The sequence below is a fragment of the Primulina huaijiensis genome, chromosome 12 (assembly GCF_012295235.1).
Source record: "Primulina huaijiensis isolate GDHJ02 chromosome 12, ASM1229523v2, whole genome shotgun sequence".
Classification (NCBI taxonomy): domain Eukaryota; kingdom Viridiplantae; phylum Streptophyta; class Magnoliopsida; order Lamiales; family Gesneriaceae; genus Primulina; species Primulina huaijiensis.
The window spans coordinates 20,088,667-20,110,831 of NC_133317.1; the positions used below are offsets into that span (position 1 = coordinate 20,088,667).

At 37.4% G+C, this 22,165-nt stretch overlaps 1 pseudogene; it reads left to right on the top strand.

Moving 5' to 3' along the window:
* Positions 1–13,747: 13,747 nt before the first annotated feature.
* LOC140990408 (bifunctional TH2 protein, mitochondrial-like) lies at positions 13,748–16,838 on the top strand (annotated as a pseudogene).
* Positions 16,839–22,165: the final 5,327 nt, after the last annotated feature.

Consider the following 22,165-nt stretch of genomic DNA (forward strand, 5'->3'; position numbering starts at 1 on the left):
GAGTATGATTGATACAGGCCGTCTAATCTGTCAGAACAACTTGGGCTTGGAGTGTCCTAGAAGTCATCAGAAGCTAGGGTATGGGCAACCGACTTGCCATACTTAGTAGGTGGCACTGGAATCGAGGTACCTACCTCATTTTCTACTATAAATAGCAGGTATTAATGTCATTTACGGATTCTGAAATCTTTGAACTCTTAAGCATTTACATATTTTCTCTCAAATATTGCTTGTATTCATCTAAAAACCTGCTGACTTTAGCATCGGAGTAGCTACGCCGGATACTTCTCCGGCGCCCATTCACGAGTTCCTTTCTTGTTTGCAGGTGATTGTTACAGCCATTCTTTTACTCAAATTCCCCAAACATTATAAATTATTGATTTGACCCGTTGGAGCTCCTTACCCGGCTCATCATTGGCGCCGTCTGTGGGAAACTTGAGTTCAAGACGTTGATATGGCTCGTACCAGAAGAACTAACCAAGATAATTCTCGGGCCCAGGGAGATGGAGGGCAAACTTCGAGACAAGTTGAAGTTAATAATACTGGGCCAAATCTCATCAGCATGACCCCGGAAGGGTTGAAGAAGATTGTATCAGATGCCGTAAAGCAAGCTATGGCCATGAAAGAAGTTTCTCAGCATGTTACCCCACCCGGGAACAGATAGGAGCGAGAGCAGGAGCAAGAGCAAGAAGTGAGGAGGGAAGAGGAGGTAGGAGGAGAGGATGAGGAGTCCAGTGCTGGATCCAAATCGCCTACTGTGGCTGAGGAGTTGTTGGAACTAAGACAGAAAATGAATGTTCTGGAAGGGCAGTTGGAGAGTCGTAGTATTTCTCGAGCTATTGCTAAGGGTTGCCCATTTGCTGATATCATCGTCCGTGAACCTCTTCTCGGAAACTTCAAATCCGCCAAAGTAAAAGATTACGATGGTAACGCAGACCCTGAGGAACATTTGGCCAGATTCGAGAACATGGCCATGCTGCATTGTTACACTGACAGAATAAAGTGTAAAGTATTCCTAACAACGCTGATAGATTCAGCCCAGAGATGGTTCGAAGGATTGTCCCCTCAAAGCATACATTCCTTCAAGGACTTTCAAAAAGGGTTCTCACACCATTTTAGCAGCAGCAAAAAGTACAAAAAGACTGCTTTCAGTCTTTACGAAGTCACGCAGAGCCCGGAAGAGAGCTTAAGGGCTTATATCAGAAGATTCAACAGAGAGGCTTTGGATGTACCCACCTGTGCCACTGAAACAAAAACTACGACATTCACACAAGGCTTGAGGGAGGGTGAATTTTTCAAGTCGTTGACCAAAAAGTGCCCGGGGATTTCGAGGACTTATTATCCCGGGCAGAAAAATACATCAACATGGAGGAAGCCCAAAAGTAGAAGAGGGAAGCTGTAAGGAAAGAAAGAGGAGACCGGGTAGCTAGGCCTGAGGAGAAAGGACAGAGAAGGAATAATCCAGGTCACTTCTCTCACCATGTGCCTATTAAGATTGCCCGGGACAGAGAGGTCCAGGAGTGCAGTAGGGATCTGGCCCCGGACCATCAATTATCCCGGCTTGAGAAAAGAGGATTTTGTACTCTCCATAAGGTGTGTTATCACAACACCGAGGACTGCAAAACATTGAAGGGAAACTATTCCTCCCCTTCCGCCCCGAAACAAAGTCAAGCCAATAAGAGGTCGAGATTGCCATGGACATCTCCACAGCCAGGGTCCAGCGCCCGGGGAGGAGGTATGAGGAATGTACCGAGAAGAGAGCCCGGGAGGAGAAGAGAGCCCGGACTTGAGACAAAAAAGAATTCACCCCCTGCTACGGGGTTGATAAAAATGATATCAGGAGGCTCTACTGATGGAGACTCCAACCGGGCGAGGAAATCGAGGAGTAGGAGGGAGTGTATGGAGGTAGAGGGAATTAGGAGGAGCGAGGCGGTCATCAGTTTTGGCCTAGAGGATTTGAAGGGGGTGAATCTACCCCACAATGATGCCCTGGTTATCCAAGCCCGGGTGGCAAATTATGACATTCTGAGAGTCTTTGTTGACTCGGGCAGCTCTGTAAATGTTATTTTTAAAGATGCCTTTGTGCAGATGGACTTACAGGGTTATCATTTGGAAGCTGTGGAAACTGCCCTCTTTGGCTTTGCTGGCCATGTGGTCTACCCGGAAGGGGAAATTGTCTTACCACTAACCCCTGGGCTCCCAGGATCTCAAGAAAACGGTGATGACTTCTTTCACTATGGTGGACTCCTCATAATCTTATAACATCATACTAGGTAGGCCGGCCATGAATGAGCTGAGGGCTGTGGCATCTACCTATCACCAAAAGATAAAGTTTCCTGTGGGAACCCGAGTGGGTGAAGTCCGGGGAGACCAACCTTCCTCCCGAAAGTGTTATGTAGAAGCTGTCCGGGTAGATCAGAGCACAGCTAAGAAGGAAGGGAAGAAAGCCCGAACTAATGAAGTAGGTGAAAGATCAGTTGAGAAGGGAGAGGTGAATTTCGTGGCAGAATAGGAGCAGGAAGTTGTGGAGATTGGACCAGGCCAGCACATCCGAGTGGCCCGGGATCTCAATGTATCCACCCGGGTCAGTTTACTTAACTGTTTAAAAGCTAATATTCATGTTTTTGCCTGGTCCCAACAGGAGTTGACGGGGATCTTTCCCCTGATATCGGAGCACCAATTGAATATTCTCCGGGGATCTCACCCGATAAAGCAAAAAAAGAGACACTTTGGTCCTGAAAAGGACAAAGTTATTAATGAGCAAGTAAAAGAGCTTTTGAAAGCCGGTCACATTCGGGAAATTCAATTCTCTACATGGCTCTCGAATGTGGTATTAGTGCCCAAATCTACCGAGAAGTGGCGCGTGTGTGTAGACTTCCGCGATCTCAATAAGGCTTGTCCCAAGGATCATTATCCTCTGCCCCGTATTGATCAATTGGTGGATTCCAACTCGGGCTTCGAATTGCTGAGTTTCATGGACGCATACCAGGGGTATAATCAAATCCCCCTGGCCAAGAGTGATCAGGATAAAGCCAGCTTCATCACCTCGGGCGGTACATTTTGTTATATTGTAATGCCTTTCGGGTTGAAGAATGCAGGAGCTACTTACCAGCGTTTGATGAACAAAGTCTTCGAGAAGCAGCTGGGACGAAACATGGAAGTCTATGTGGATGATATCCTGGGCAAGACCCGAAAGGTTGCCAGCTTTATTGTTGATCTAGAAGAAACCTTTGCCACTCTCGTGCATTACGGAATCAAACTTAACCCGGCCAAGTGCATTTTTGGCGTGAAGAGTGGCAAATTCTTGGGATTCATAGTGACAGATCGGGGGATTGAGGTGAATCAGGAGAAAGTCAAATCCGTGCTGTGCATGCCATCTCCTCGATCTGTCAAAGAGGTACAGAAGCTGACCGGGAGGATTGCTTCCCTCTCTCGATTTATTTCCCGATCAGCACACAGGAGTTCTCCTTTCTTTCAAGTCTTGAGGAAGGCCCAGCAATTTGGGTGGGATGAAAAATGTGAACAGGCCTTCCAGGATTTGAAGATTCATCTTGCTGAACTCCCGATGTTGGTAAAGCCTGAGCCCGGGGAAAAATTGTTTTTCTATCTCTCTACTACAGAGTATGCTGTCAGTTCAGTATTGATAAAAGAAGAAGGCTCTAACCAAAAGCCTGTGTAATATGTCAGTCATGCTCTGAGAGGCCCCGAGCTCCGGTACAGCGAAGTAGAAAAGATTGCCCTGGCCTTGGTTGTGACCGCCCGGAAGCTGCGACCATACTTCTTGTCTCATCAAATCATAGTACTCACTAATAGCCCTTTGGGGAGAATTATGACTCACTCAGAGGTGGCCGGGCGGATGATTAAGTGGGCGGTGGAGTTAGGGGAGTATGATATTGAGTACAAACCCCAGGTGGCCATCAAAGCACAAGCTTTGTCAGATTTTTTATCCGAGATGGCCCAGCCCGATGAAGAAGAAGTATGGAGAGTGTTCGTGGATGGGGCATCTAGCCTTGCGGGGTGTGGAGTAGGTGTTGTGATTAGTATCCCCCACAGGAGAGAGGATTAAATTAGCAGTAAGAATTGATTCCCGGGTAACTAATAACGAGGCCGAGTATGAAGCTGTCCTCGCTGGTATCCGAGCAGCACAAGAGATCGGAGTTTCTCGGGTTATTCTCTATTCCAATTCGCAACTGATCACTCAATAGATAAAAGGTGTTTATGAGGCCAAGGATGACAGGATGCTAAAATACTTACAGCTCATAAAAACCTAGGCAAAGACCTTTGTGGATTGGGGTATTGAACAAATACCCCGGGAGGAGAATGGAGGGGCGGATGCTCTGGAAAAAATGACTGCTTCTTTATCAGAGGTCAGCACCTGGGAAGTGTTACATGTTTCTCGTTTAAACCTCTCTACAGATGAAGAAACATTACCAACACCAGAGGACTCCTGGATGACATCCTTGATCAAATTCATTACAGCAGGTGAACTACCTGAAGACAAAATCCAGGCTCAGAAAATCAAGAGACAATCTCCCAGGTTTGTTCTCTTGAATAATGTCTTGTACATAAGATCATTCCAAGGACCTTTATTAAAATGCTTATCTGAGGGAGAAGTGGATTATGTCCTCCGAAAAATTCATGAAGGGTGTTGTGCTGAGCATCTCGGAGGAACAGCTTTGACTCGGAAGACAGTGCTCGCCGGGTTCTGGTGGCCAACTCTTAGCCAAGATTCTACTCGAATAGTCCGGTCTTGTGAAAATTGTCAATATCGCTCAATCTTTCAACACAGCCCGGCTACTCTTATGAAGCCTATTTGGGCATCTTGCCCCTTTGATCAATGGGGTATGGACATCGTGGGCCCTTTCCCAATTGCCCGGGCTCAGAAGAAGTTCTTATTGGTGGCTGTAGATTATTTTTCTAAATGGATAGAAGCTGAGCCATTGGCCAAAATCACTGAACAAGAGGTTTTAAAGTTTTTATGGAAAAACATAGTATGCCGGTTCGGAGTGCCCAGAAGACTAATCTCAGATAATGGAAGACAATTCCAGGGAAGGGAGATTACATCTTGGTGCCAGGAAATGAAAATCACTCAGTCTTTTACTTCCGTTGCCTACCCTCAAGCTAATTGTCAAACAGAAGTTGTCAATAGAATTATTGTACAAGCATTAAAAACTAGGTTACAAGACAAAGGAAAGGACTGGGTTGAAGAGCTATCCAGTGTTCTCTGGGCATATAGAACCACTCCCCGGGCCCCTACTCAAGAGACTCCTTTCAACTTGGTATATGGTGCCGAAGCAGTCTTACCAGTTGAGATCGGACAAACTTCTTCCCGGGTAGAATCTTACCCTGATAATAATGATCAAAGCCGGGCCATGGAATTGGATTTGGTAGAAGAAAAAAAAGATCGGGCATCTATTCGGATAAAAGCATATCGGGGCAGGATTGTGAAATCATATAATAAGAAGGTCCGGATCAGGAATTTCCAGATAGGGGATCTGGTCATGAAAAAAGTCAATCCTGCCGGGGATGTTGGGAAATTAGAAGCTCGGTGGGAAGGACCTTATAAAATAACCCGGAAGGTCAGCTCAGGATCTTTTTATCTAGAAGATGCCCAAGGACACTCTCTCAAAAGACCTTGGAATGTTTTTCATTTAAAGAAATATTATGCTTAACAAGTGTAACTGTTTATTGGAAGATATAATGAAAGATCTATTTTCCCAGAGAAATATTGTGCATCTAGTTATTGTATAGCGGGGAGCCACCCCTCGACCAATAAAAAGCCCAGGGCACTACACCCGGCCTCGGGAAACCACACCTCGACCATTCTCAACTCCCGGGACATGATCCCCGGCCCGAGGCTCTGTACCTTGGTTCTTAAAAGCCCAGGGCACTACACCCGGCCTCGGGAAACCACACCTCGACCATTCCCAAGTCCCGGGACCTGCTCCCCGGCCCAAGGCTCTGTACCTTAGTTCTAAAAAGCCCAGGGCACTACACCCCGGCTCGGGGAACCACACCTCGCTCAACAAAAAGCCCAAGGCACGACACCCTGGCTCGGGTTTCCAAACCTCGACACTCTTACATCCCGGGACACGCTCCCCGATCCAAGGATCTTCCTCTCCTTTTTAAGCATCATCATGTAGACACCTTCGTGAGTAAAGATGTCCACACTGTCTGCAATATGGAGGCGCCGGCGATATTTCTTCATAAAAGCCACATGCTCAGGGGTGGGAGTTCCCTCTACATACCGAAAAGATTCAAGCTCATACAGCCTTTCCCAGAATCGAAGCACTTTATGGAAGACTTCATCCTCCAGTTCAGTTTTTCGTTCCTCCAGAACTGTTTTCATGAACCCCTCTGTCATATCAAAAGTCTTCGAACTAATTGAACCTGTCATTATACTTCTCAGATAATTATTTGCTATTGAGGGTTACTATATATAAGGGGAAGGAATCAATCTCTACCATTGATCCAGATCAAATCGGACGACCAGAATGAGTCTAGGAAATTGTAACAGGTATATGAAGGGACATGTACGCATATCGATGTGTCAGACTTATCTGATTCTCGGAATACGAAACGATTTTTCGGCAGGAAGTTAATGCTAAATGCATGCGTCATAAATGATACCCTATGGACTTCCCGAGAATACTAAACGACACAGTACCTAAAGCTCGAGAGATGTGAGGCCCCGTCATCTCATCCTCAGCCCGGGTTGTATCAGACCCCGGTATCCCATTTCATCTGTGGGATACTTGAAGCCCCCGATGCTCTTACACTCCGAATTATGTTCCAACAAAAGTACATATATGACTAATCGGGACAGCGAGTCAAACTCTAGCCCGACTATTTTAGGGATGGGTGGTGATATCCCTATAAAGGCCTGGGTCATCATTGACTCGGGATATCAATTGGAAAGCCCAGAATAGAGGTCAGCTTTCCGGGCACTTCTCCTCTTCCCGGGCAGTTATCGTAGCCCGGGCTCTTATACAAGCACCCGGGTAACCGACCACCCGAGCCACCTCGAGAATTGAACCACACTCGAGTATGATTGATACATGCCGTCTAATCTGTCAGAACAACTTGGGCTTGGATTGTCCTAGAAGTCATCAGAAGCTAGGGTATGGGCAACCGACTTGCCATACTTAGTAGGTGGCACTGGAATCGAGGTACCTACCTCATTTTCTACTATAAATAGCAGGTATTAATGTCATTTACGGATTCTGAAATTTTTGAACTCTTAAGCATTTACATATTTTCTCTCAAATATTGCTTGTGTTCATCTAAAAACCTGCTGACTTTAGCATCGGGGTGGTTACGACGGATACTCCTCCGGCGCCCATTCACGAGTTCCTTTCTTGTTTGCAGGTGATTGTTACAGCCATTCTTTTAATCAAATTCCCCAAACATTATAAATTATTGATTTGACCCGTTGGAGCTCCTTATCTGGCTCATCTATTTCAACGAGATCTCATCATTAACCATTTTGAAGGTACAATAATTTATTCTTTATTTTTCAACAAATATATTTTCAAGGGTAAACTTCAAAAAAATACCTCTGTCAATGTTTCACTTAAAATTCAGTACCTAGCCATAATTTTTTAGAAATCAGTACCTGACAAATTTATACATTTAGTTTTAACTCCCCCCCCCCCAAACTTTACATTTTTACCCTTATTATTTAAATAAATATATTATTTTATCCACAAAAATTATATTATTTTTCTCCATTTAAAATATAATTTTAACAAAATATTGTTTCTCAATTATCATGGAATAAAAGTAAATACTTATTTTGACATACAAATTACATATTATGGGGTTTCAGATACTTGATTTCGCTCTTTGAATACTCCAAACATATAAGAAAATACTATATTTTCGAGCATTCACCATAAATTCAGTCATTGTTGGTCTTTTCATGAAAAATACATTAGGATGACTTATTCATGTCATCTAATTTTTGAAAAAACACATTTTCTCACTCATTGTTGAATTAGAAAAATTACTTATTTTGATCGATAAAATACCTATTTTTGGGTTCCAAATATTTGATTTGGCTATTTGAATACTTCAAATGTGTAAGAAAATACTTAAGTTTCAAGTAATATTAAGTGACTTTTGATTTTGTCATTTGTGAAGTTAAAATGTGATATTTACATAGAATATCTAATTAGAGTATATAAATACATGATTTTACCCCTTAAATACTCATATCCAATTATTTGAGGATGCCAAAATATAATTTGAAGTTAATATTAAGTGACACCGATGATGATATTCGTGAAGAAAAAATGTGATACCTAAATTAATACAAATAATACATAATTCGAGTTCACAAACACTTAATTTTACCTTTTAAATACTCAAATTCGATTGAGTATGTCAAAATATATAATTTGAAGATAATATTGAATATTTTTTGATGATGAGATTTGTGAATAAAAAACGTGCTACCTAAATTGGTACAAATAGTACTAATTTGATTTCACATATACTTGATTTTACCCTTTTAAGACTCAATTTTGATTATTTTGGGATATAAAAAATATATTTTCAATTAATAATGAGTGACTTTTGATGTATCATTTGTGAAGTTAAAATGTGATACCTAAATTAGTACAAAAAATATCTAATTCGAGTCTACCAATACTTTATTTACTCCCTAAATGAGAAGTATTTTAATTTGAGTTTGCAAATACTTGATTTCGTAAATTAGATACTCACAATATGTATTAAAATACTGGATATTCGAATAAGCAACGTAAGTTCACCAAATGTTGGTATTTTATGGAAGATACATTTGGATGACATATTCATCTCATTTAATAATTAAAAAAAATTCTCAACTAAGCATGAAAATTCATGAAAATTTTAAAGTACTTAGTTTTACTTGAGAAGTACCTAATTTGAGTTTGCAAATACTTGATTTCGTAAATGAGATACTCACAATATGTATTAAAATATTAGATATTCGAATAGGCAATGTAAGTTCACCAAGTATTGATATTTCCATGGAATAAGCATTTGGATGACATATTCATATCATTTAATATTTTTTCTGTAAAAGAAAAACAAATTCCCAACTAAGCATAAAAATTTTAAAGTATTTTTTTTATTTGAGAAGTACCTAATTTGATATTGCAAATATTTAATTTTATACATGAGATACTCATTATATGTAATAGAATACTGGATATTCGAATATGCAACGTAAGCTTACCAAGTGTTTATCTTTCCTTGGAAGATGCATTTGGAAATGATCCGCTTGCCCCGAAATGACCTGGACCAATAGGGAAATCCCAATTCATTGGGCCTTTCGATACAATCAAATAGAAAGCCCCAAAGGCGCCAGCATCTCGCGAAAAGATTCGCCCTTCCACTCGGCACCGTCGGATCACTAAGGCCGACTTTCGTCCCTGCTCGACGGGTGGGTCTTGCGATTACGAGGTTTATTCGAATATGAAATCGAATCTTGGAAATACAGCATCCCGCTTTTTTTTACTACCCAAGGCTTCGATACATTTCGAAATCGAGAAATCTCTACTGGTGCAGGTGCTATTCGAGAACAATTAGCCGAAAGGTTCTTTGTTCCAACCACCGCGTACGTGTAACCGCTATACAGAAGATAGGCTGGTTCGCTTAAAGAGAGTCTTTTCTATGATTAGATCCGAATCTGTACATGAGTAGGCTCCGTAAGATCTGGTATAATATAATTAAGTGAAATAGATAAAACAAAAAAGCATATAGGGCGTTATAAAGAATTAATCGGTGAGTTGGGTATTCGAGAAATAAAAACTCGTTAATTTGAAGTGTGATACCATTTAAACTTATTCATTTCCATTTTGATGAACTTCTTTTTACTTTCAGAAACGCACGGAAGAATGACTCGAGAAAAAAAACTTATGATTGCATCAACTACAAGAAAAGACCTCATGATAGTCAATACATTCATCTCATTTAATATATTTTTTTGTAAAAAAAAAAAACAAATTCAACTAAGTATTGAAATTTTAAAATACTTATTTTTACTTGAGAAGTATCTAATGTGATACCTAAATTAATACAAACAATACCTAATACGAGTCCACAAATACTTGATTTTACCATTTAAATACTCAAATTCGATTATTTGATGGTGTCAAAATATATAATTTGAAGTCAATATTGAGTTGCCTTTGATGATGAGATTCGTGAAATAAAAATGTGATACCTAAATTGTTACAAGTACTATATAATTAGATTTCACTGATAATTGATTTTACCATTTAAAAACTCAAATTTGATAATAAGTATAATGAAAGAATATTGATGCATATAATGAATTATTACCAATAAATATTATGAAAGAATACTAATGAGGATGATAACAAATGAAGTATTGCATTGTCATTTAATGAATACCAACAAGTATTGTGAATGAATATTAATGATATTATAAATTAATACTCATAAGTATAAAGAAAAAATACTAATAAGTATAATGAATAATTACCAATAAGTATTATGTCAAATAAGTATAATTGTCAAATAAGTCATTCAATGAATATCAAAAAGTCTTGTCAATTAATATTTATGAGTATTTTATAAATCATTGATCCAAGAATCGATAGATATGCTTAAAGTGCAAATTTCAAGCTCATTTACGAACTATGTTCATAATGCATCTCCCAATTAGTCCATGATGAATAATGAACTATGTTTATTTATTTAAATGATATGAATAAGTATCCTAATGAATTTTCCATGGAAAGATTGCATATTCGAATATCCAGCATTTTAATGCATATTGTGAGTATTCATTTACGAAATCAAGTATTTGCAAACTCAAATTAGGCACTTTTCAAGTAAAACTAAGTACTTTAAAATTTTTATGTTTATTTGAGAATTTTTTTACCAAAAAAATATTAAATAAGATGATTATGTAATCCATGCTTAGTGATCGAGCAAAACTTTCATTGTAAAATTCTTGGTAAAAATTAATAATATTAAAGCTCGAAATAATCGCAAGTGCACGATGTCAAGTAATAATATAGTCATGGACTTTCAATAATCGCAAGTGCACAATGTCAAAATGTTCCATGCTTAGTAATTGAGCAAAATTTTCATTGTCTAAAGACTGTATTTCTCAATTATTATTCTCAGTTATTCAATTTTTAGCAGCGATACTTCAGATGATTGTTTACTACTACGATTATTAAATAAAAACTCAATGAAATGGTTCAAGGATTAAATGATGAAATAAATAAGTTAGAATGATTGATTAAAGTTCAATGAGAAATGAATTTGTTAGGAATCTCAGTTCACCTACCCATCGCTAATCTACTTAATTCGTTCGACAATGATCTATGCTTTCGACGAGATTTCATATCCAATTTAACACGCCCTCTCTAGCTATGCCAAACTAATTCAACTCAGTGAAGTAATTAAATCTCTTTAATTATTTATCAATGGTGAATTGTATGTCGTTTTATTAAATCTCATAGCTTTCGACCTACTGGACTATGACTATCGAGGTGTATCCGACTTCATATTTCTCTGTAAATTGTAAATCTACGGATTATGCTACTCGTTCCTATCACGGGCTATTCTCCCGAAGAACATTGTCCGGAAATATTCAAATCTTCGCTCTAAGCCTTTTTTCTCTTTCAAAGCTTTGTGGCTGCTGAAAAGTCCTTGAACATGTCATCCAAATGCATCTTGGATGGAAACGCGAGCACTTGGTGAACTTACGTTACATATTCGAATATCCAGTATTTTAATACTAATTATGAGTATCTCATTTACCAAATCAAGTGTTTTAAAACTCGTAAGTAAAACTAAGTACTTGAAAAATTCAATACTTAGTTGCTAATCTTTTTTTTAACAATTAAAAATAACTTAAATGAAATGAACATATCATCCAAATGTATCTTGGATGGAAATGCGAGCACTTGGTGAACTTACGTTGCATATTCGAATATCTAGTATTTTAATACTCATTCTGAGTATCTCATTTACCAAATCAAGTATTTTAAAATTGAAATTAGGTATTTCGCAAGTAAAATTAAGTAATTGAAAAAGTTCAACGCTTAGTTGCGAATTCGTTTTTTTTAACAATAAAATAATAACTTAAATGAAATGAACATGTCATCCAAATGTATCTTGGATGGAAATGAGAGCACTTGGTGAACTTACGTTGCATATTCGAATATACAGTATTTTAATATCCATTATGAGTATCTCATTTACCAAATCAAGTATTTTAAAATTGAAATTAGGTATTTCGCAAGTAAAAATAAGTATTTGAAAAAGTTCAATCTTAGTTACGAATTTGTTTTTTTAACAATAAAAAAATAATTAAATGAAATGAATATGTCATCCAAATGTATCTCGGATGAAATGCGAGCACTTGGTGAATTTACGTTGCATATTCGAATATCCAGTATTTTAATACTCATTCTGAGTAGCTCATTTTCCAAATCAAGTATTTTAAAATTGAAATGAGGTATTTCGCAAGTAAAACTAAGTACTTTAAAAAGTTCAATGATTAGTTACAAATTTGTTTTTTTAAACAATAAAAAAAAAAAATGAAATGAACATGTCGTCCAAATGCATCTTGGATGGAAATGTGAGTATTTGGTGAACTTATATTGCATATTCTAATATCCAGTATTTTAATACTAATTCTAAGTATTTTATTTACCAAATTAAGTATTTTAAAATTGAAATTAAGTATTTCACAAGTAAAACTAAGTACTTCAAAAAGTTCAATGCTTAGTTAGGAATTTGTTTTTCTTTTAAAAATTAAAAAAAATATTTAAATGAAATGTACATGTCATCTAAGTGTATCTTGGATAGAAATGCGAGCATTTGGTGAACTTACATTTCCTACTAGAATATCTAGTATTTTATTAACTTTTATGAGTATCTCAATTACCAAATCATGTATTTAAAATTGAAATTAGGTATTTCGCAAATAAAAGTAAGTACTTCAAAATGTTCAATGCTTAGTTGCGAAAGTTTTTTTTTTTAAAATAATTAAATGAAATGAACATGTCATCCAAATGCATCTTGGATGGAATGCGAGCATTGGTGAACTTACGTTGCATATTCGAATATCCAGTATTTTAATACTCATTCTGAGTATCTCATTTACCAAATCAAGAATTTTAAAATTAAAATTAGGTATTTCGCTAGTAAAACTAACTACTTGAAAAAGTTCAATGCTTAGTTGCGAATTTGTTTTTTTAACAATAAAAAATAATTAAATGAAATGAACATGTCATCCAAATGAATCTTCGATGGAGATACGAGCATTTGATGAAATTACGTTGCATATTCGAATATTCAGTATTTTAATACACTGAATATTTCATTTACTAAATCAATTATTTTAAAATTGAAATGAAGTATTTCGCAAGTAAAACTAAGTATTTCAAAAAGTTCAATTAGTTGCGAATTTGTTTTTTTTAAATAAAAAAAATTTAAATTCAATTTACATGTCAACAAAATACATCGGGAATGATGAGTGGAAAGAGAAGATGACCAACAAAAATAGTTATTTATATAATTTTTTATAAATTAAAAGGGTAAAAAATGCATGAAACATGTAGTAAAAACTAAGTTGGTCCTTCGTCAGGTACTAAAATACAAAAAAAAAACTGATAGGTACTGAATCTTAAATAAATAATAGAAAGAGATATTTTTCTCCAAATTGCCCTATTTTCAAACCCCCCAAACTCTAAATACTGGATCCGTCCCTGTATGTTACTATTCTTGACTCCTACCAACTCTTGAATCTTGATCACATCCCCAAAATCCACCAACCATTCTCATATTTGAAGAAGTAAGATCAAGAAAGAAAAAAGAAAGTTAATTTGATCGTGTGGTTGCGTTGACCTTGAGGAGGTTAAGCAATGGGAAGTTTCGAATTGCAGGTGTCAGATGAAGGGAGGATAACGAAGAGGCTGTGGAAAAGTTCAAGAATGAGAGGGCTTTAGCTCTTTACAGCCCTTTTACATTTTGCTTGGCTGCGGGAACTTTGGATCCCAGTCTTTTATTCATTGCATCTCTCAAGATGTCTACTTTCTTCAGGCTTTTGCTCATGCGTAAGCCACCATCATCTGTGTGAGTGCATGTTTTTTTTTTTTGGGGAAAAGAAATCATCTGTGTTGTTCTTTTTTTTTTTGAGGCAATCATCTGTGTTGTTTTGACTATTTGTTTCTGTATATATTTTTGGATTGGGTCAATTTGGTATGTATAGGTTCGAGTGTCCTGCCATTTTGGGCAGTAGGAGTAGGAACTAGTTTTGTTGGTTGATTTAGGACAGGGGAAGGCTATGATAAATTATGCTTGAAATTCGAACTTTTTTTGTTGAAGGCCATTGGATCAAATAGGAAAGGATTTTTAGAAATTTTAATCATAGAACTATAAAATATAGGATGAATCGATGGCTTTGAGAAATGTAAGAAGGATGGTTCGATCATCTTATCTTTACTTACATAACCAAGAGATCCATGAACTGAGATGCCGAAGCACGTAGAATATCTTGTTTCTGGGCAGAAGAGCTGTTTTCAGATAGTATTTGATCTGGTGGCCTGCCTCTGTGTGTGTTTATCTTTTAACTGGATTGACTTTGAACATCTACTGGATAATCTTCATGGGTTGGCTGATTGAATGAAATAAAGTAAAGGAAAAGAAAATTTGCCGAATGGAGGGGGAAGCATTTGTTTTTATGTTGATAAAGTTTGTGCATTTGCAGGTACGAATTTGCAGAGCAATATGAAGATGACGATGAGGACAAGGAAGCCATTTCCGGGTTGAGAAAACGCGTCCTGAAGAGGTTTAAGAAACAAGATTCACTTATTCATGCGAGGGCCCAATCAGTGAATTCATGATCTCATTAAACGGTTGAGCCACGTAAGTTGATACAATGCTATATATATACTTTGAGATTCTCTTAATCATTTATGTGGCTTATTTGTTTCAGGAATGGGGCTTTGAGCCACCTAAAGATAGGACTTGTGATGCTGCAACAGTTAAATACACAGAATTCTTGGCTGAAACAGCCTCAGGAAAAGTTGAAGAGGAAAAATTGTCTGTTGAAATTGTTACACCTTTTGAAAAGACAAAAGTTGCTGCTTATACATTGAGCGTGATTTCACTATGCATGAGGCTCTACAGCTTCATCAGTAAGGAGATCCAGGCTCATCTAGACCCTGATGATGGAGCACATTTACAAGAAGTGACTCAACAGTCTTTCTTCTCTAAAATTTGAGGTTTGTTTTGTTTGATGCTTTCTAGTGGGGTGTTCTTTTGAAAATCTTCGTAATTTTACTTCTCTAAATCTAGGCATCAGCTTCAAGAATTGAAGACTTGCTAGATAAACTAAGCATTTCTTTAACCAGTGAAGAGTTACATGTTGTAGAAAGACTTTATCATAGAGCTATGAAACTCGAGTTGGACTTCATCTGGGCTCAATCTATTGTTCTGCAAAGCATGTTCCTTGCTCAAGACTCCTCAACAACGTTGAAAACAACCTCGTCTTATTTTGCGACTTTGTCTTAACATGTACTGCTATTGATTCCTCTGCCCTTTTAGCTGAGCTTGCAATAATCACAATCACCAATGGTTCTGGACCAATGCCATTTGCGAATATTTGAACTACATGGAACGATCTTTTCACCCAGTATGTAGAAGAATATCAACAATGTGTAGAAAGCATCATTCCAGATGAAGCAGGAATAGATAAATCTCTCCAAGGTTCAACACATTTTCTAGCAAGGACATCCGATCTTTCTCGATCCTGAGTAGCTAACTTTCATGCTTAATGTAATTACAGCTGAGGGACTGGACTATGAAGGTCTATACAAAGCACTGAAGAAAATATCTGACTTTGGGAAGAGGGCTAATGCAAGACTGATTCATTCTAATGTACTGAAAGGATTAAACTTATTAGACATAAAACGAGCTGGTGAGCGCCTCAAATTTCAAGATGGCTGTAAAATATTGTTCCACGATGTTGTGGAAAATAAAAATTGTTCCGCCAAGGTTCAGCACGAAAATAAAAATTGTTCCGCCAAGGTTCATGTGCTGTCATACTGCTGGTGCGGTCATCTAATTAGGTCTGCATTTTCGTCAGGTATGCCCTTCATTTTTGTCAAACATACTTTTTAAAATTGAATTTGATACAAGGAAGATTATGATATATCTTTGACTTGATTTTGTTGGGCTTAGAGATTTCCATCCTAGTTGTCCTGATATATTTTCGCTTACACGAGGAGGAGATTGTTGGGATTTAAAGAAAGAAAGATTGATAGAGCTTTAGCCCTCTTGGCATCTGTCATGGTTATTTTATTCTAATTTTTATTCAATCATTACCAGGTAACCTAAATGCGTTGAATGTACATTCAAATGACTTGGTGTACCAAGAATCTATCTTCACTGGTGGCATGATTATGAAGGTGGAGTGTTCCATATACAAGCTTCAAGCATTTAATGACGTTACAAGCAAGAACCGTGGTAGGCCCTTGAAAATCTACATTGGAGGTTCACTTGGTGATTTGCTTTGCTTGTTAGAAGCAGATATTGGCGTTGTCATTGACTTGAGTACCAGTCTGAAGAATTTTGCCAGCCATTTTGGTGTTTCTTTAATTCCGTTGTTCTCTGATTTGACAAGTAAACAGAGAGAATTCGCAGAGAGCTGCTCTATATATCGCAAGGGAATGTCTAGTACTTTATATAAGTCTCTAGTTGGGACAAAATATATGCATTCATTTTGGGGCAATAGATGTATAATGGATCCACGTGGGAAAAACAAGAATCAGAAAATTTGATAATGTTGAAAACAAAGAGTTGTGTTGAAAATAAAGAGTTGAAATTATTGAATGTTGAAAATAAGAGTTGTTAATATTGAAAATTAGTATGTGATAATGTATGTAATGATGTATTTATTTGGATTATTTTCAAAAAAATTCTATAAATAGGTCTCTCAATTTGTAAAGAAGGACACATTTAAGCATACAAAATTTTATAAAGTGTGTAGTTAGATATATTTTGTGAGTTTGAGATTTTTATTTTTTAGCGTAAATTTTTATTTTTAACACGTTATCAGCACGATACTCGAAGGAACGGTTCTCCATATTTTTCCAAGCTCCAAAACGCATGAACAAGATAACAGTATTCAAAAGTAAAAATATTTATTTTAATATTTATTATTTTTATTGTGTATATATTTAAAATATAATATCATGTTTTTATATAAAAGAAGTATATGACACCTCATTATAATAACTTGATATGATTATATTATTACACTGCTTATATATTTTTATTGTGTTACTGTTTATTTATCGTATATATATTTGAATAATATCATATTATTATATAAAAGGAGTCTATGACACCTCATTATAATAACGTGATATGATTATTTCATTGTTTATATATTTTTATTGTGTTATATAATAATTATATATATATTTGTATAATGTCACAATATTATATAAAAAGAGTCTCTCACACCTCATTATAATATTGTGATGTGATATACATAATTATTTAAACATGATTAACATTATATACATCATATTATTACCATAAAATTTACATATACATACATTTATTTTTTTAAGATTTTGTAACAGTCATAAACGGCTAGTTTTTACTCTATAAATATGATTTTACAAACACATTCAATCACTCCAAACTTACTCTTCCTCCCTAAAAATTTTCTTCATCAAAATTTCGAAAAAGAAGATGGTTCTCTCAAGGTTATTTTGTATAATTATTTTGGTTATTATACTCACTAGTCTTGTATTTATCGAAAATTATCGACAACTGAAATATTCTTCACGTCGATACATCCTTCGATACGTCAACATCATAAATGAGGTATCCTTCTCCTCCTTTCGCTAAAGTCCGTTGTGCCTTTACAACAAACACTACTGCCATTGGAGGTCGAGCTCCCTCACCTAAGAAGAACCAATTCTCGTCTCCTTCTGGACTAATCTGAATGAGACGTTGATAACAATCTATTGTCGCTCTATACTTAGTCAATAGGTCGATTCGCATAATACAATCGAAATCTTCCATATTCAATATTATCAAATTGGCAGACAAGTATTTTCCCTCAAACTCTAACAAATAGTCTACTACAAGTCGCTTAGCTAAAACCTCTTGGCCCATCGGTGTAGACACCGACATCAAAACATCCAATGACACATAGGATAGTTTATACTTCTTAACAAACATTGATGCTATGAATGAATGCGATGCCCCAGTGTCAATTAATACATATGCAGGAATACCACATAAAAAGAAATTACCTGCAATGACTCTCTCGTTTTGCTCCTTAGCTTGTTCTTGGTTTAGGGCAAACACTTGCCCCTGGAGTCGTGGGTGTTGCTGAGATCCTTGTGATATTCCACCACGACGAGAACCTTCAGCAGGAAAACCTCTCTGTTGCACAGTGGATTCAGACTGTTTTCCACTGTAAGACCCTGCCATAAAACCTCCGCCTCCACTCTGATTCTCCAAATTAGGGCAATCCCTCTTCTTATGACCAAAACCACCACAATTGAAACAAGCACATGTTACTCTTCGACAATTCTCCTTCTGGTGATTGCCTCCACAGTGGCCACATTGCAGCTTTTTCCTACCAAAGATGTGCACGCCTCCAGAACCGAAAGAAGAAGAAGATACAGACTTCTTGAAAGACTGACCCCTCGGTCCCAACAAACTAGAACTTTTGCTAGCTTGCGTAGCCTTCCTCCTAGCAATACTGATCTCAGCTTGACGACAACGATTCAGTAATCCTTCGTACGAAGTAGGATCGTCACAGACAGAAACCCGATAAAAAATCTCTTGGTTCAAACCATTCAAAAAGTGAGAATATTTGTACTATCCAAGCTTGGTGATCGGTACGGTTTAAGATTTAATATGTTCATTGACTGCTTGGTTAAGTTTAAATATAGTTTTGATGTTAAGAGTTGAGATTTATGATTTATGGTATTGTGTTTATAGAAGATGTGTGGCGATACTGTAGTGTCGTTGCGAGTAAATTCATGATAATTTGTATGTTGATCCAATTGGTATGAGACCAATTGGAGTGGTTAGATAAGACATAGATGTGTAACTTTCATGTTTTAAGTTTTGTTCAAATCATTGTGGAAGACAAGCCAATAGCGCCCCGAAGTTTGTCGTGTGTGTCATCGTTCATCCAGTGACACATGTTGGGAGATTGAGTATAACTTTTTACTCAAACCTTCAAATGACATGAGGCTAATTGGAGAAGCAAGCCAAGACATAGAGCTACAACTTTCATGTTTACCACTTTTCCAAATTATGACGGGAAGAGGCGTTTCGGAGGCGATCTTTGAGGCGGCTGTGCGCAGAGCGGCGCCCGAGCGGTAAGAAATGACCGCCCGAGCGCCACTGATTCTGTAAGTTTGGTATCGGACAGTATGGTCCGCGCCCGAGGGGTAATTTATGACCGCCCGAGCGTCCAGCACAGTACAAAAAACGTGTTTTCGAGATTTAAGTGATATAATACATGAGTTGGTCTCATTTTATCTCATTTCTCTCCATTCTCTCGGTTCTTTCTCTCAAGGGGAGATTAGGGTTTCATTTCCTATCTTTGATTCAAGCTTGTTGTTGGATTGTGGTGGTGAAACAAGGTTCTTGTGGGTTTAAGAAGCTAAGGTAAGCTTGTGGCTTTGTTTATTCTTGGATTATGATGTTGGAAAATCTTAGGTTTGTTGATGGTGTTGGTTTTATGGATTTAATGATATGGTTGTTTGATTATTGGGTTATTGATGGTGCAATATATGGTTTATTGTTGTAGGAATTCAACCAAGAGTTTAGAATCAAGGTTTCCAAGTGTAGTAAGTGGAATTTCATTTATTGTGCTCACATGATAATATATGTACTGTGTTTCAATGGTTTTAACATGTTATTCCCCTCCATTTGATTCATGCTATGTATTAATACACTTTGTTGTATATTAGAGGCATTTTTGTCTCAATTATGTTAAAGGGAATACAAAAGAGAATAGAGTTTTCAAAGTGTTTGTTTTAATACCAAAGAGAGAATTCAAATAATTTATTGGATTGATAGATACATAGTCAGAGATTGCATGCAATTAGTTGATCAACGACCATAGGCTTATATCCCGACAGAGTAATCAATTTATATCGATGGGATATAGGTACAGAGACAGAGATACTATATAGATATCAATCCATCAGAGAAAAGAGAAATACCATCGTTATTGTTATTCATTCTATGATATTCATGTTTCAGAGTTGATGGTATTTAATGTTTTCAAATCCATGTTGTACAGAGTATGATATGTATTCATTGCTATGTAAGAGTTCCACTTGCTGAGTTTTATACTCATTTCAGTTATTTCATGTGATGCAGATAAGAGTGACGGGCCAGGATGTTGATTGGAGCCGAGGTCATATGCATAGTAGATGGAAGGAAGAAGGCTATTTTGTTAGAACTTTTGGACATGATCAAAATGAAATTTTGTATTTTGATGCAACGCTCATTTGATCATGTATATATTTTTTGATTATATATTGAAATGTATTTTAAATCCTTTTTCTCTTCAAGAAAAATTTTAAATTCCGCTGTTACTTTATGAAATCGGGTCAGAGCGTTACATTTAGTGGTATCAGAGCAACGTTTTTCGGACCAATGCATATGACTTCGTCTACTTTCAACAGTCCGGGTATGTCTTCTTCATCTATGTATTGTTATTGGTTGATATGTATTATGTGAGCACATCGTAGGATTTAATGCCTCCTAAGAGAAAAGCCTCAGAGGGTGAGGATAGCCCCTCATCGAGAGTTGTTGACGAGTTCGGCAAATTATTGAAAGAGCAAGCCAAAGTTCATAGTGAGCAGATCCAACAGTTGCTCCGTTTGCAAGGTATAGGTCAAGGTAGAGGCCAAGTGAGAGGCCAAGTGGTTGGAACTGATGGGATCTTTACTGCTTTTAAGAGAATGGATCCGCCTGAGTTTGCAGGAAGCACTGATCCATTGGTGGCCGTAGAGTGGATTAAAGCACTTGAGGCGATATTTGATAATCTCAATTATGAAGACAAGGACAGAGTGGGTTGTGCTGTATTCATGCTAGTCAAAGCTGCACGTATTTGGCGGAATGCTACCAAGGTAGGTGTTGATGTTCCGGCATTGAAGTGGCAAGATTTCACAGATCTTTTCTATGACAAGTACTTCCCAGATGCACTTCGAGCTAGGAAGGTGACTGAATTTTTAGAGATTCGTCAAGGAAGTATGAATGTTGACGAGTACATTTTGAAGTTTGAGGAGGGTTGTCTGTTTGCCCCATATATTGGCGCCAATGACAAAGACAAGGGTGCTCATTTCATTAGAGGCCTTCGAGCAGAGATCAGGAGGGACATCAATATGTCTAAGGCGGTGACATTTAAAGAGATTGTGGCTAAGGCTTTGTTAGCCGAGCAAGATGAGAAAGACATTGCCAGAGAGAGACAGGCGAGGCAGCAGTTTTTTGCTCAAAGAGGTCAAGGTTCGAGCCAAAGAGGAAATGACCATTTTAAAGGGAAAGGCAAGATAGAGCCGAGTTCTAAAGCACAGACAGTTCCATCTGATCCAGAGAAGCCGTTGTGTCCCAAGTGTAGTAGGCATCATCGGGGAGAGTGCAGATTTGGTACTCATACTTGCTACCGATGTGGTACTGCAGGCCATATAGCCAAGGACTGTTCGAGAGGCTCGAGTAAAGAGAAGGTGCAGGGTCGCATCTTCACCATGACAAAGGAAAGTATAAACCCTGATTCTTCTGTGATCTCTAGCACTATCTTAATTTCAGGCAGAGTAGCTACGACATTGATTGATACAGGTGCTACTCATTCTTTTATGTCTGAACTATTTTTGAGATCTTTGGGTTTAGTTCCTTCTATTCTTCCCCTCCAGTTTAATGTTGTATTGCCTTCGGGAGATGTGTTGTGCCTGACGTCTATTGTGTATGCGTGTTCTGTTCAAATCGATGGGCGAGTGGTTTATGCCGATTTGATTGTTATTTCGATGGTTGCGTTTGATATTATACTTGGCATGGATTGGCTATCAACTTACCGTGCAGTGATTGATTGCGTTGCTAAGACGGTGAAATTTGCAGATGATGGAAATAAGGAAGGTATGCT